The sequence below is a fragment of the Priapulus caudatus genome, unplaced genomic scaffold (assembly GCF_000485595.1).
Source record: "Priapulus caudatus unplaced genomic scaffold, Priapulus_caudatus-5.0.1 Scaffold1684, whole genome shotgun sequence".
Classification (NCBI taxonomy): Eukaryota; Metazoa; Priapulida; class Priapulimorpha; order Priapulimorphida; family Priapulidae; genus Priapulus; species Priapulus caudatus.
Window position 1 is genome coordinate 1 of NW_014578745.1, and position 13927 is coordinate 13927.

General features: G+C 41.1%; 1 long non-coding RNA gene across 2 annotated transcripts; it reads right to left on the bottom strand.

The window, feature by feature from the left end:
- Positions 1-2642: 2642 nt before the first annotated feature.
- LOC106817331 lies at positions 2643-6148 on the bottom strand. 2 transcript variants are annotated; one of them, XR_001395036.1, is made up of 4 exons: positions 5473-6148; positions 4389-4474; positions 3968-4070; positions 2643-2690 (listed from the first exon to the last, which is right to left on the bottom strand). It is a non-coding gene; the product is annotated as an uncharacterized LOC106817331 (long non-coding RNA). The 2 variants fall into 2 exon arrangements; XR_001395035.1 differs by lacking the exon at positions 2643-2690 and adding an exon at positions 3272-3309.
- Positions 6149-13927: the final 7779 nt, after the last annotated feature.

The window sequence follows — 13927 nt, forward strand, 5'->3', positions numbered from 1 at the left end:
AGCGCAAGGGATGAGGAGAGGAGAGATACGCGAGGAAGAGAGGCTGGAAAGAGAGAGAGAAGACTAGAGAGAGGAGAGGAGGAGAAAGAGAAGACAGAGGGAGCGCGAGAGAGCAGAGAGGAGTTGAGAGACGAGATAAGCAAGGATGAGAGGGGAAAGATGAGAGAGTAAGACGAGAGAGAGAGAGATTTGCTCTCCGTTGAGATGAGAGAGAAAGAGAGAGATGACGAGCGAGCGGAGACGAGAGAAAGATGAGATCGCGAATGAGAGCGAGAGATAAAGGAGAGAGAGAGAGAGATATATACTAGTGTATGATTTTCCTTGGTAACTTACGGCAAATGGCCCAACCTGCAATTGTCATTGGCCTGCAACTAATGTTGCTTTCAAGGTTAACTAGGTCTTTAAACATCTTCATATATACACTCGGTAACTTTCATGGTGCCTCCTTGATGCCAGTGGTCGGGGGGGATTTCTGGGGGTTGGTGTTATTTTATATGTAATAATATGGTGAAATGATAATATATGAATATTAAGACATTTGATTAATATTAATGAATATAATATAGATATAGCATATTAATTTATCATTATATAATGCTTTCCATGTCCACGTTTCCCGCGTTCCTAGGCTTCACCAAGTCCCTATGTCCCCCAACGAGTGTTATTTCTTAAAAATGTAATGACTTAAAAAACAACGGAAGCTACAGAAATTGCTTAAAGAATTGTGAGCAAATGAAAAAATTCCGTCTGTCAACATATTGTTGCTCCCTAAAGCTCTACCACAATAACCGACCAAAATAAGCCGATGTCTACAACATAGAGCGGAATGTAGGGAAGCTGGCTCGCTTACCTGTGATCGCTATAAGTGGCTGTAGCGCGTGAGTTACTATGTACACCGGCTTGCTGCTAAGCTCTATTGGCAAATCATAATATTATAAAGAACACACACAACACTCGGTATATCGTATTCGCAGTGATATCTCTTTATATGTACTATGTATAATTTCCATATAAGAGTATGCGTCGCTACACTAGGTTACGGCGAGCACGATCATAGCCTTACTATGGCCCCTAATGCTGCGGCTCGTCCGTTAGTATGCAAATTGATGCAATAATACTTCTGTAGTCGTTACTGCGTGTCTATCTCTGTCTGTATCTCTGAATGTCTCTGTCCTCTCTCTCTGTCCAACCAGCAGATTTTATACCCAAACTGAGGATACGCGTACCTATTGTTTTGTCGGCAACTGCTAACGCGCGACCGCCTATAAATTGGTTGCCCCACTACTCATTAGCTCCAGGGTCATTGCTTTACACAGCTAAAGTATTAAGGGTTGAAATTAGATTGTTATTAATGGTATCCATCTGGATACCTATGTATTTAAATCTAGTATCCCCCAAAAGATCTGGTCTCCCTTTTTTATCTACTAATTTAACATTAACATTTTGTACACTGTAAGTCGGTAATACGATTTCCAAAGAGCCAAGAATGGAATTGATAACACTGGCAGTAATTAACAAAATGATAAAGAAAGAACACTTTTAATTGGTACACAACAGTTTGTTTTTAACTACGAGACTAGCAGAAACTGCAAGAACTATGTATTATCCTCACTGAGACAATTTAATATCGCAGTTTTTGAGGGATAGCTGGATAATCTCAAAACCAGTATCCCCGATTTTGCTTTACTATCGAGGATCGTATCGAGATATATCGAGCCGAATAACAAGCATTCGAAATTCTGTGTATCCTAAGACACAAATTCTACTCTTCCAGAGGATATCGGTAGATACAGCCTAATTTAGATTCACAAGAAGTAATATAGGGCATGGGGTTTTCGTTAATGACCCATAATTGCTAACAAATAGAACAGGGCATTACCATTTACCTGTTTGATTTTGACACGCCAACACATCCAATTCATTAGAGCTTTAAAACAGATGGCGCAACCTTGCTAGATGCTGTTCCCCAGAATATGATGTTGCATGTTGGCAGCAGGAGCGTTGAAAGCGTACATGCTCTTGATGAGTGGCTGTGAGCACCTGTCTTCCTCGAACATGGCTCCTGCTCAGCGATTGCACTTCCCAACTGCAAGATAGCACTGTCCCCAGAAGCTTTGTGCGAGAACACCATCTCTTCTGTGCAAACCTCACATATTGCTACCATATATGCTTTACTGTAGTTCAGAATCTTCAATTCTTATTGTCAGATCCTTACAAGAGCCATGCAGTACTAAAAGAGCAGGCATTAAATTGTTGGAGCAGTGATGTATTATGTAGCAAGACAATTGAATAATAAAATTTTAGTGTTCATTGGGATGAGTACGTGTGACATTAAGACTACCCAGAAGTTGTGTGGATTGTTTAAGCATCGATTACAGAGAAGAAGCATTAGGTTAGGCATAAGGAAACATTGTGTTATTACCTGATGAGAAATAGGACAGGCTTCAATAAATGTTTATTGCTTTGTCCTCATCCACATTTACTCTGTGTCTTTTGTAGCACTTTCCCATAAAACATTTGCTGCCTTGCTTGAGTGATGGTGCCGCAGGTGACTGCTGTTCTTCCTCTTCTTTCAATATAGACCTGCGGCCCTAGATCCATTTCCTCTCAGCATTTGCCAGTTGCATCAAATGCGAATATACTTCCTCGTCAACCGTCATTGTGCAGACAAGATATCGCTGGGTGCAGCCCTTCTGCAAGTGACAATATAAGTTGTCAAAAATAAGTTTTCCAAACTAACAATATTTTCAAAGTAATTGGCTGTGATATTTTCGGCAACCCGATACTTCTAATGCTACCGATATTTGACTTTTGATGATGTTTTCCGATACCCATATATTCTCAAGCTTCATATCTAGATGTATCGGACTCTTTTTTTTACAATGAACAAGCTAAGAGATAACTGAGAAAATTATTTTCCGATAGCAAATCACCACTTTTACCCGAACATTAACAGGTAATCCCCATTTCCTGTCATTCATCATGAAGATGAATGAAGTTTCCAAAATGTGAGTATACGTACATGAATATGTACACAAAAGGTAGCGCACGGAGCTAGTTTGGATGCCAAGAGAATCCCGGCGTGTGGAGCACAGTGAGCTCAGTGAGCTTTAGGTCTAGCTATTGTTGTGCGCTGGGCCAGCGCGTACTGTCGGTTATGCTATTTATGAAAGCCTGTTTTATAGTTATCGCGGTGTCGTTATAACTTACGATGCAATCAGTCGAATAGCAATCTGAGGCCTACCTATACGGGTAGGCTGCATGACCAGCCATCATTCATCCTCAGGTGATATAATATCCTCTTCTGTACTGTAAATCCCAAGTAATCATAACATGAGTAAGTCAATTTCGTTGCTTACACAGCAAGTCTAGAAACTTAAAGTAGGAGTGCCCAGGAAACTTCTGACCAGAGACATAACTATCCGTGGAATCATATTTTTAATAGCTTCCGGCGTTCCTGCCGCGGAACGTTTCAAAACAGTTGACGTAACCCAAACATTTTTCTTAATTTAATTTCTGCCTTACAAGCATCTTAAGAACTGCTTCCAATCTAGGAGAGCACTAAAAACCGTTTAGATCCACCTTTTGGTTCCACATTGACATAATGAAAAAACAAAACCTTCATCTATATCAGCACAATTTTTCTGATCTCATATCGGCAGGTAATCATACTTTTAGCATTGCAGCATTATCTAATTGTACTCGGTTCCTGTGAATATATTCCAACAACTAACAACAATGTCCTACCTCGCTTGAGTGATGTGCCTGTTAATGTTGTTTCGTCCGCCACGAGTGAGTTTGTTATTACGTACGTCTCGACCGCGAACTTTTTTCAAGTTCCACCTATGTTGCGGTTCCAGCAGGAAATTTGAAAAGTTGAATCCCTTGCCCCCTAACATAAACATCATAAACAATAATTTTTAAAAGCAAGTCACAATGTAAAAGGATCCGTTAACGTGGAGCTTACGGAGCTAAGTGGAAGAATGTCTCAGGCTCGACCTCGGCTATTGGCGACAAATCCCAGAATGGGTTGTGATTTTTTCCACTATAAGGTGTTGATGGCGCGATACCTATTAAATAAATATAATTAGTTCAGTTTAGTCTTTCTCGCTGTTACTGCAGAAAAGTGAAAGCACTAACAAACATGTATGTATTGTTAACCAATGCATTCATTACTTTACAAACGTGCAATGCCTCTAGTGTATGACTGTTGTGTCAGTCATTCATAACTTTAACTTTGGAAATGAAATACATCGTAATCTCATAATACATCGCTTTTGTAATTATTTATTAATATCGTCAACGTTTGAATAAAATGAGTATGTAAATGAAAGCTACTAAATACTGATTAAACATTGTCTAAATGAACATGACAACTAAACAATTACCTTTTGAAACTGGCGTTGAGCGAAAGAATCGCTCCGGAGTTCTCGCAGGTGTTTCCACAGCTGCAGATGTAGTCGGAGAAGTTGGCCTGAAACATTTTACAAATGAACACATTGTAAAATACGTCCTATATGTGCAAGTTAGTGATCACAGATGACAAACACAATAGATCATAACATATAATTGCTGTTTCATATATTTGTGTTAATTATAATTAGTGTTATACACTCTTAGTAATATATGTTTAGTAACTTTACGTGATCATATTGGAAATTTGTTCCAAATTTCGTTTAGGATATATTAAAATATAATTTGCAATCGTTTCGTAGCTGCCAACATCTATATACCATCTGTCTACCCTATACGCGCATTCGTGTGTGAGAGTACATAATTGTGCATGCCCCCGAATTAGTAGGGCCTAAGTGCTGAAAGAAAAAGGGTCAATTTCGCCCTAGCCCACCCGCCCACGCTATAGCTCTACAATTAACTGTTTCACGTCGTGAGACCAACGTAGTGTAAAGCGAGAAGATAACTTTTGCCTAATTTCCCCCATGACCTCTGTCTGAGTTACTAACCCCAACAATAATTCTAACCCTAATGCAATCCTAACGAGCCTGGTCATGCAGACAGAGGCCAGGGTACATAGACCCTGTGTGCAATACTAGCATAGCTCTCTGCACACAGGCTATACGACTACCAACGTACTGGAAAGCGAAAAGGTAGGCCAAAGGTGTGGCTAAGCTCTACACATGGAAATAGATATATATATACATGTTCGACACATGTTTATATACACGGCTCTACCCGTGTAGACATACGGCTACACAGTCCGTGCAGTACACGGGTATAGTACGTAGGCATACATGCAGTGAATGGCAAGCTACCTCCACTAATGTAGGTCCCTTACTACTGTTACCGTAGGTCCTTTACTAATGTAGGTAACGAGTATATAGCATCATCAAATTGTATGATCAAGAACGAAATAGGCCTATGTCACTATCACTATCAGTATCACGACCAGACCGGAGCGTAGAACGTAAAAACGTATGCAGTTTCAATAAACATAATAATATGAACAATACTTACGCAGCAGCAGCTGCAGGCGCAGTGATTTCACTAGCAGTGGCGCCGTGATGCCTTACGCACCCTGATCAAGGAAATCGCCATTTTGTGAAATTCCCGCGATTTCCTTCACCCTTTGCAACTCCGGAATGTCTCTGACATCTAAACGAATGCGATGCTGGACCCGTTTAGGTTTATCTCCCGGCTTCACTGGATGTTGCCGGAAAACTGACATTGTTGTTTGCTCACGACTTTACTTTCTGGGCGCTTGTAAGTCGCAAACTCGCACGCAGTAACCAGTTGTGCTGCCGGCCTAGCCGGCCGGCCGCAGTAAACGTTTGAACGTAGGCGTACTAGCTGTGCCATCTGGCGACTTCAAAACAGGTTTGACCAGGCCAACCAGCGGTCTATCGTTATGTACACGGACTGATAATCCACTAGCTCTGGACACTTGTAGTAACGATGTGCGATCGAGGGCGTCTCGTCGACTTGTCAAACAGCTACGTTACACAATCTTCGGGCGCAAGCAACACGTACACGTACGTCACACGCTGCACTGGTTATATGCATACTAGTGGTAGTAATGTGGCTTGGCAATGCTCACAAGCAAATATAGTACAGTTGGTACAGCCACATATCACACTAAGACACAGAGAAACAGATCTCACTCATGCACCTTCGTCTGTTACCTATCGCCTATGTACACTATATTTAGATTCTAAAGCGTTCACTTCGGTGTACGCCCCTGTGTGAGCGTATCAGGGCCGCGAGTGCCTCTGACGTAATTTGGTTGGCTCCTCCTCCCCAAGTGCATGTCGGCACAATGAGCTCCTCATTTATCCATAATACACTTCGATGGCCGCTCTGACTTAGTTCTCCTCCTCGCGCCACAGCGCCTAGTGAAGTCGCCCTCCTACCGTAGTCCCTTTAACTACCTCTTTTTCCATTACTGCCCTAAGGTATATTCTTACAGGGTATCGTTTGTTTTCCATATCTGATTATTCTTCCATATTCTTCAGATTTGATCATGACTTCCATCTATGATTGCATTCGACAAACAGACATTCCTCGGGACTTCTTAAATCCAGTCAGCTGACGATCTTTTACTAATCTTATTTTCATTCCTTATTAAAATCAAAACTTATATTTGCCCCAGATAGAATTCCGCCCAGTAGCCCTTTGTGGGGGTAACTATCTACATTCTTCTTACCCATTGTTAATATTGTTCTGCCATGCTGCTTTAAAACATCTTTCCAAACAACAGTTGGGCATATTTTTTCTTTGCTTTATTTTATTTCCGACATTCCCTAGTAGTGGCCAATCAAATGATACTTTTTGAAAAAATTGGACTTGGAAACAATCCCTTCGTCCACATCATTTCCACTTTTGGTTCCCCACATAGGGCGTTCAGTCCAGAGCTATTCTCAATTTCGACGCTGCGCACCTATAAACTTTTCTGACGTGTCAGGAACCGCGGTAAATACCCTCTGTCCATTTTCGGGTAATTCCTGGATAATTCTTGCTGATCTTTTTTACTTGTTCATCTGGTTGTACCCTTCCCCATATAATGAACAAAACCATTAGGCCTTTCTTCGCCAGGTCATTAATAAACTGTGTATTTGGATTTGGTAGTATAGAAAAAAGATGATTTAATTTGGGCAGTACTAAAGATTTCAGTACTATATTTCTCCCAAATGGAGTAAGATTTCTATAAGACCAGTGTTTTACTGTACGTTCCATTTCTTTAAATGTTGTTCCTTCCTATAATTTTTCCTTTCCCCTCCATCATCAGTGCTCAGATTTAATTGAAAATCTTTATTCTAATATTTTTAAAGAATTTCTTCCAGCTCGCATAATGGCATTGGCCGCTACAGAAACGTTCGCCTCGCGAATATGCTCACTGTTTTACCAATCCATTTTTACTTTGGTTTTTTCAAGGTTTTATTTTTTAAACCGGCAGCAATCTATCGCCTTCGCACGAGTAAACATTCTCTCCACAAACAGACTGCGTAAGGCTGATACTTATAAGATTCTGGCGTTCGCGCGGAGTGCATCCAATCGAAGATTCCGGTAGTTCATCCATCAAGGCAAATTGCTGAGAGAAGAGTATTTCAGTTTCATTTCATTCTTTATTCCTTTTATTATTGATATATTTTTAATCTACGCTGATAACTTTACGACATTTCTACGCCGAACACTCCACCATGACTATATCTCACGCAGGTATGCAGGTGCCAAGTATCTGTGTCGCAATCCCACTTGCGGCTCCATCTCTAGACTAACGCTAACAAAGATGGACGAACGCACAAGTCCTATTGTATAGCAACTACTCACATGATAGTCTTGACCCCACTCGAATGCTCTGAACACTGCTCTATTCCAGTTTTTGAAACATTGGTCATATTGAACCTCCGAATACGCCCCACACATCCAAATCTAACATCTAGTCCCCGATGCACTACTACAACTTCCCCACATTCAACATGACACACTCCCAAACCTGCCTCGGGCTTTCAAGCCTTTCCTATCTGTAGCCCTAGCATGAGACAGATCAACGGGAAAGTGGGTTCAGTAGTGATAGTGCGAATGGAGGTGACTGGGGATGATATGCGATTCTGCGTGAGTGTTTGACCCTAGGGTAGCGCGTGCCTGGCGGCGAGGTAGAAGTGGCGCAGTTGTGCGATTGAGCCGTGAAAATTACGCGCGTAGAGTGTGTGGTAATTGCTGTATTGAGGTGAGTGACGAGCGGCCTCCCTTGGTGGTTCTCGATGCAAGTTTTATTAGGATCATTATTCAATACATTCAATATACGGCCTTAGTTTTTTAGACTTAACATTTCTCCTTCACTTCCGGGCTTTAGGCTCAAGGCAAGTAACTTCAACTCAATCTCTTGTTTTTTTCGGAGTTCTGCAGCCTGAACTGTCATACGTTCACACACTGATACAGTGCCGATCACTAACTACTATTTTAGTGATCCTCTTGGAGAAAAGATCCAAGGTTAATCCAAAAAAATTTGTAAAACTGCAGTAAAGCCATCTGACCCAGGACTTTTTTCATTTTTCATCCTTTTTAACGCGTTTAGTATTTCAGTCTTTTCTAGTTTTCCTTCAAGTGGATTAGACTGTTCATGTGTAAAGACTGGAACTTGATAGTTTGACAGTAATTCTTTCAAACATATAGGTGTTGTTTCTCTTTTCGAGTAAAGCTTTTCATAAAAAAATTTTGTTTTCTTCAATTTATATCCTTTTGTTCAGTTAACAGGTAGTTCCATCTGTCTTTTTAATTTTATTTACTGATTTATTTAAAACAAATTTTTGGCTTCTGAAGTTTTAAAAATACTGTTGTTGGTCTTTCTTCCCCATGTTCCATCCATCTTAGCTCCTGGATCTGAAATTATATCCCTTCACCTTATTTTTTCTTAACTTTTCCAGGTCTTTTTTAGATTTATTTAGGTCTTGTAATAGCCTTTCTTTCTCTGTACCTGAGGTCCTATCCGTCTTATTTTCCATATCCCTTATTGAATTTGTAAGGCTTTTTTCTTCTTCATCTTTTTTCTTTTTTAACATAGACGCATATGCTATTGTTTTACCTCTGATGTTCATAAGCAACGTTTCAAAGAATAATTGCTCGTTGATAGTGAACTCTATCTCATCAGGATTTATATGTACAATTTTTTCAGGGTCATATGGTGTTACTGCATATTGTTTGATGGTGTCTTCAATGACCTTTTTTATAGTATCTCTGTATTCCAGAAATTTCTACCTCGTTTTTGATCTGACATATAAATTTCTATAATAATTAGAGAATGATCTGTTCTATATCCGGGTTCAATAGATGTCTTTTTTGTTTTTTCGGCTATGGTAGGGGATACTAAAAAGTAGTCTAATCTAGACTGTTTAATTGGATTCGTTTTTCTCCATGTATATCGTCTATCTTCAGGATGGGTTTCACGCCAGATATCAATAAAATCATGTTGATTAATCAAGTTTAGTACTCTTTCTCTAGCTCTGGGGTTATTTATGTGTTTATAGTTGTAAGTATCTTTTATAGGATCCAAAACCAGGTTCCAATCCCCACACACTATCAGATTTGGATTATCGAAACTTGAAATGGATTCACTTGTTTTTTCAAAAAATACTGGATCGTCTTTATTTGGCCCGTATATGTTTATTAATGTGGTTTTTAGGTTATTAATTATCATATTTAATGCTATATAGTTTCCAGTATTCAATTAGACCAACTCTCTCAGCGATAGGGTTAGGGCTTCATCGGGTAGGGACATACCCGAGATAAACTTACTTAACTTCCCATGTGGTCACCAGAGTAAAACTCGATTGGACGAGAAGTTCGTATAATTTCGAGTTCATGGAGTAGAACCACGTGAAGATACACTCGTCGTAATACCTAGGTGATATCAGAAACACTGGTACCTGATATTAGTACAAGGTAAGTTATCGAAGAGAAGCGATAAATTAGAGACAATTAATCAGGGTATATCATACACGCGCTGAACTTACATGTGATACAATGTATCAGAAGCGAGTGATCTTGAGATGAGAATTTCCAGATTAATGAAATACACTTATTTTTAGTGATTAAAAATCGAGGAACAGTTCTATTGCGTAAACAAACTAAATATTGATGTGTACGGGGTATTGGTTTAGTATGTGAGAGTAATCTAATATAAAGGACAATACAACCGTGGATACAATGTGATACCAATGTGAGTACCAATATAAATCTGAGGTTTATAATCATTATGTTGAGAATTGGGGAAATCGTGGTTAAGCACCGGAGAAATCGAAATCGTTCATTAGGCGGAGAAAATCAAAAATTATAAAAATTCCAGATGTGTTACGGAGCAGCCGATACTTTCAGACCATAATCCTTGTCCTAAAAGTACTTTAGGAAATACGTTGGCCTATATCGGTAGATCCACCTAGATCCAAACGTACACGCATTCTCATGTAAGAGAATTACGAGAGCTGGAGAAACAGCGCTACGTACCCAATAAAACTCACATGCATAGGAATTGCTTCGTGTCTGTACCAGCGACCTCGACCTTCAGAATAATGTCGACTACACCTGAGGATCCAATCGAGCACTGGCATAGAGCAAGCTTGACGAAACGAGATATCGCACTAAAGGAAAGTACAATGTTCGATATGTACAGCCTCAAGCATTACTTATACTACATTGCACACATCTGGAGTTCAAACCATGATTATCTGTGCAAATGTCACAAATTCAAAAACTGGGATCCTGGAGCTCAGTCACAAATAAACATCAACGTTAGCAAGAAGACATTTCTCGTGCACCTCAACGTCGGCACGCGCTAGTCTCCGGGGTGCACTCAGCGGTGGGCGGAACAAACCTATATGAAACTGTCTATAACGCTGCATCCAAAAAGCTAAATAAATAAAATATAGGGGTAATCACTTAGCTCTTGCTTCTGACTGCTCACCTAACATTAAGGTTCCCTGCTCTATGAAAATCTTCTTATCTTACATTTTTGCGCGAAGAGCTCGATGTTACATTTTCCGGTGTCGTGAGGCACTGCGGGATTTGACCTGCGCTCTAGCAGCCAATATTGAGTCAGGATAGGTCACAAGTACCAGTCATCGTTCATAACAATAAGTACCAGGGATACTAACGTACTATCCGTGTGTGTTTTTCGAGGAAATAGTCAAATCCACCCTGGCTCGCAGAGAACATAACCCCACCCACCACTGCGCGTTTTCATCTGTTTGCTGGAGAGAGCACGCTCGAATCTAATACTATTGAAACGGCACACCGTACAAGACCGGCCGATCCACTGCGCTGTCGCTGGTGACATATTAATCAACAAACTAGCGCTTAATTTCCATAGCAGAAAGGCACCGAGTAAATACTGTGACGGTAACCAATGACATATTAGATTAGTTTGCACTCTAGCGTACAAATGTACTAGAGAGTGTTTGTGTTGAGCAATAAGTCCTTCTGTTCGAATGCAAGACCTTACTTAGCAAATGAACGAGTACCCCTACATTCAGGCCGCGCCACACAGGCACACCTGTAGACCTGGCGACCTTAATGTGGCTTGTCTCACGGCTCCACTGTGACGTATCGCAATGGGCAGGGAAAGTGCTGTAGGAAGCGAATGGAAATCACAACAGCATCCCTGCTAAATACGTCAAAATGTATAGCTTTACTGGGTGTAGATATACGTTAGTTCAGCGGCGCGTTTACCAGCCCTGACCGGAGTAGTACTTGCTTGCATGTGCACATTTTATACGCCAACTGTTACTGTCGTTAACATACACTTCGCTGACCATAAGACTAATGGCGACACGAGCCTTCTTGCGCCGAGTCCAGAGACCTATCTCTTACCCTTGATGGTATCCGACTGCCACACCAGCAACCCATCACGAGCGAGCTAGAAACACATTTTCCAATCCCCCGAAGACGAAGCGGAATCTTTCGCATATTACCGCGGCCTCCCAAGGCAAGTGCGCCACATAACGGTATCGGTCACACTTCATAGGCGGGAATCTAACACGAGCGCGACTTCAACGAGGCGACACTATCACAGCATATAATCCCACACCACACCCAACACAACAGATGTCAGCTTCGCAACACACCTCGACTTGTTCGGACCCTCAAGCCACAGTAGCCAGACATCTGAACTGACGGTCCTCTCGTACTGAGAGCAGGAGTTACGTCCATTCGCACACAATGTCATCAGAGCACACAACACAGCTATCACGAAAACCACTAACCACATACTGCCCTCCACACGAACGACACGCGACGCGTTCCACTAAACACCCNGTATATTTTTACGTCACAAGTATACGGTGTAAAATTCGTAGTGTATAAATATGTCACCAGATAGCGCAGGATGCCGGTTTTCGTTCAGTCATATATTATTGCTCTTCACAAAATGAGGTATTTATACTGCTAGCAAACTAAAATAGTCTCGCACAAATTATTAGTTTGTGGAAATATTTTTGTTTGAAGCCGACCTTATATGCAATGGATCCCTACATCAGGCGCAGTGTGGCTTGTAGCATGTGCGTATCATGCGGGAAGTGCTGAGAAGCCAATGGAAATGACACTAGCATTGCTACATCAAAGAGAGATTACTGTATATTTGTAGCGCTTTAGCCCGACCAGTATTTGCTGCATGTGCACATTTTATACATGTACTGTTTACATACATTTAGCTCCATAAACTATGCGACAGACCGTGACTTTCNTAATATTTAAAGAATTTCTTCCCCGTCGATAGGCCATTGCGTACATAAACGTTCGCTTGAATATGCTTTACTGCCAACCATTTTACTATTGGTTTTTCAAGGTTTATTTTAAGCTCAAAATCGCTTGATAAATTCCAAAATAGTTTAAGGTATTATCTAAGACTTCTCGCAGTGCCATCCAAGAGAATGGTAGTATTATCAGCAAATTTGTGAGAGAAGATAGTTCAGTTCATTTATTCTCATTCCTTTTTATTGTTATTATTTTTTAATTAGTCATACTTAAATTTCAGCACATATTATAAATAAGTATCGGTGAAATTTGCGATCCCCTTGGCGGACATCCTCTTGCAATAAGTTAAAATATGAAGAAGCAAAATCATTTAACAATTTTACACGATGAGTTTTGAATGCATGCCCTGAAAAATGCTTATCCATTTTTGAATTTGATTAACAAAACCATAAAAAATCTAATGCCCGTGATATAAACTTCTAATCAACAGAATCAAATGCTTTTTCAAAGTCTATCTGTAGTAGCGAGACCAGGCCAACTGGTAATGTTACGTATATTCAATGATATCGTATATCATCTCGTATTTTCACCTATCAGCGGCTCGACTTTAACGGCTGGCCCGGTGCCAATGGCCACCTGAAACGGCGTCGGGCCACCTGAAACTGTCTGCGTGTTGCGTTGGCCCGCTGGGCCACCCAATAAAAATAAGGCCGTGGCTCGCGACCGGTTCTGGACGCAGGAGCGCTAGGCTACGCTGTCGCGGGCGTCCCGGACATCCAACTCACACAAGATCTTTGCGACACGTACACGCATGATACGCAAGCTGATTACGCTCTGCTGGATTGCAATGGTGTGTGTACGTGTGCGTGTGTCCATATGCGTATGCGCGTTGCTGCGGCTCGTGTGTGTGTGTGTGTGTGTCGTGTGTGGTGTACGTGCTTGGTTTTACTGGAAGCAGATTCTGAGAATATGTCAATCGCAACAAGAAACAATGGGCTTTACTGGCCTAATCAAAAACAGTAGTGCACCTGCCAAATCATTCGCTACCCATCAGGCTGTGTTCGCCGCTTTCGTTCCCCCCAGCGCTTTCGTTGCCGGCAATTCATTTCTCCACGAGTTCAAGACAACCTCTGAGTACATACCAGGAGTGTATGATAGAGAGGTGCGTGTAGGGATGATACGGCTGTGCGACAGGAAGGGTGTAGGTGGAGAGGGTGTATGGATTGAT